Source organism: Pygoscelis adeliae, unplaced genomic scaffold (assembly GCF_000699105.1).
Source record: "Pygoscelis adeliae isolate BGI_AS28 unplaced genomic scaffold, ASM69910v1 Scaffold202, whole genome shotgun sequence".
Classification (NCBI taxonomy): Eukaryota; Metazoa; Chordata; class Aves; order Sphenisciformes; family Spheniscidae; genus Pygoscelis; species Pygoscelis adeliae.
The window spans coordinates 3,078,041-3,081,002 of NW_008824544.1; positions in this window are offsets into that span (position 1 = coordinate 3,078,041).

Below are 2,962 nucleotides of genomic sequence, written 5' to 3' on the forward strand. Positions count from 1 at the left end.
CTTTTTTTTGAGGGGGTAAAAGCTGCCTGAATACAGATTACCCATCCCACCTTGCAGCTTCCGAGGGAATTGCAACTGCAGACGTTTCTCAGGCAATGACAGCCCATCCCCTCCAGAGCCAAGGGATACACCACCAAAGGTGCTCTTTTCCAAGGAGACACCACAGAAGGTGCTCCTACTTATCCAAAAATTTCAGAAGAGGTCGTTGCTACAGGGAATCGCAGAAGAGAGGAGAAAAAATTACCGAGAATCAGCAGCTTGGCTCTTCTGCTGGTGTACACTTTGAGTAATTTCTGTAAAATCATCTTACATTTCTATAAAACATGCTGAGCTTCACCTTCACTAAGGTCAATTAGGAAAAAAAAAAGCCCTTTGCACTCTACATAGATCTATAGACATTTCCAGGTCTTTTCAACACAGCCTCTCTAATTATGCACTCATTATTTCCCGCTGTTTCTGAGAAAATGTCAGGCAAAAGTTTTACTATGAAACCTCCCACGTTTTACTGAGAGTCCAAAGGCTGTTACTAGGGTATAAAAATAGCTTCTTACTTCCTATGAAAAAAAGAAGAAAAACCCCCAAACCCTTTGGACTGCTGTGTTGTTTCATGAGACTGTCACTGAGGCTTGAAGGCTGGGGGTGGACTTCCCAACCCAACCCCAGCAGACAGCTCCTCCTCACTGCGGACCCTGCAAATCACTGCCATGCACTGATGTAGGTAGACGCTGCCTGCACCGGGAGCTCGAGAGACGGGTCCATGTTTTGCCTTTAGGCAGATTGCATATTCTGGCCTCAGAAGGAAGCGTTCAGCATCTTTTTCCAACGCGCTCTAGAGTAAATCTCTGCCCACAACTTTCTGATGGGTGTGGATGTATTTGGGCGTGTTGAGAGACAGACATGCCGGGTGGAGGGTGGTTTCCTTTGAGCTTGCTGTAGACATACCAGAAACATCCTGCTTCTGCTCAACATGTGGCCCCAATGGTCCCTGCAGCTCCAGCCTAATGTGGTCTTTTAGGTCTTATTTCAAATCCATTACCCTTTTTGATCTTTATTTCTCTATAATGTTAAGAGGATTAATGTTGTTAGATCTTCGTGTCTAAAGTTCCCTTTCATGTTGCAGCTTCACGCTTTCTTATGTTAGAGATGTTTTTTGAGATGTTTAACTAGTTGCATTTTCCTCCTTGTGCCTTAATGGCACATCATTTTTGTGGCTGATATCATGGGAACAGTTAGAGATGACCCACTGCCAAGTGATCAAACACACGGAGAAGGAGCCACCCCCCTTCCTTCACATGTGCCCATGCAGAGCCGGGGTCCTTGGTGGGGACTTACAGAAGTGACCTCCCTCCTCTAACAGCACTGAACCACAAACTCTGCCAATGTTTCCAAATGGATGTTGGGCACCAAATCCACTTGAGAACCTGAGCCTCTGAGTGCCCTATTCCCACCCCAACCAAGGTGGTCTCATGCCTCATGCTGACCCATTTGGGCTTTTCTGTCTTTCCCCTGACAAGTGGCTTCACTACCACCCAAGGAGGGACCATGAGAGGGTTTCTATGTGTCCGGTGGGAGCTTCCCAGAGTGCAAGGACTGGATACTATTGGCTTTATTTCTTGTACCTTTGCCAGGCTTTGTACTTTGTTTGTACAAGGAAAGGTTTGAGGGAAGGGTTTTAAAGGAGCTGGGAATGGTATTTGAGTTAAAGAAGCAAATCCTCGGACTTTGAGGGCTGTATTATACAACATATATGTTCTAGGCAAAGGAAACTCACCTGAATTTAAAAAAAAGTAAAAATAAAGCATGGATGTCCATACTAGGCCTGCTGAGAGCTTTGATCAACTATGGGTCTGCTGACCCTGTAATCATTTTGGATTGCTAAAGGATCACAACCTCAGTCTGTCTGGGCCACAAGACCTGGACAATGATCATGCCTGAACCTTTGCAGACTTGTAGAGGAGGCACCAACACCCCTAGCTCACCTCTCTGGAGCTGTAGGTCAAGAAGCTGTACTTGGAGTTATCTCCCCAAAGATCTGCTGCCCCATGCAAATGTGATGGCTGTGCCTGCACCGCTTCAGTTACCTTCTAACTCTCACCCCTCGCATGCTACCAAAACCACAGATATAAACAGCCTCCACCCCTCACCCCCTGGTCTGCCACCACTGACAGCCCTACAACCCCCCTGCAGAGAAAATTCAAGAAAATGAAGACTTCTCTGCTGATTACATTTTAGGACGAACATCACAAGTCAGAAATCCTGGCCAATTTCCTCAAGATGTTCTCACAAGTCCATATGGCCTAAAATGTTCCATAATGAAATGAACTGCTGCTTCGCAGTAATAACTGAATGAAAATTTACTATTCCAGTCATCCACCTTGATCATAACATTTCTAAAGCTCTTTGAAAATTTAAAGTGCTCTGGTAGTGCTAAGTATTATCGTTATGTGAACAGCAGCTGCTTCTGTGTAAGGCTGTACGTGTCCTCACTTCAGAGAGGTTTTTATTGGCTGACACGGGAGAGTATGTCATATCCTCAAATCATACGCATTTCGTTTCCTGAAGTAAGCTGTGTTAGCGATTTAACAAGGTTTAAAAGTAGGTGAATCCTATAAACCTGGGCTTCTACTTGTCCCTAATATTCCACCAGCTAAAGCGATTTTCACTTTTACCACGCAGAAACATCAAAGAGATTGTGCAGAGATTTGCTATTCAATCCTCTTTCTCTGTGAACACTGCGGTGAATGAGTCTGCAGAAGGGGATGTAGGTCGGGACAACTTATTAAGTAAATAGTGCAGAACAGCCACAGAAAGTGAATGGTGAGATCTTAAATATGATTATTCGCTTTGGAAACCCAAGCTTATGATTAACTCTGATCCCGCTGGGGACTGTAACGTCCTGTGACCGGGGTGTCCAATCAAAGCAGCACGCGCTTGCACATGCCCATTGCCACAAGGTTTATCA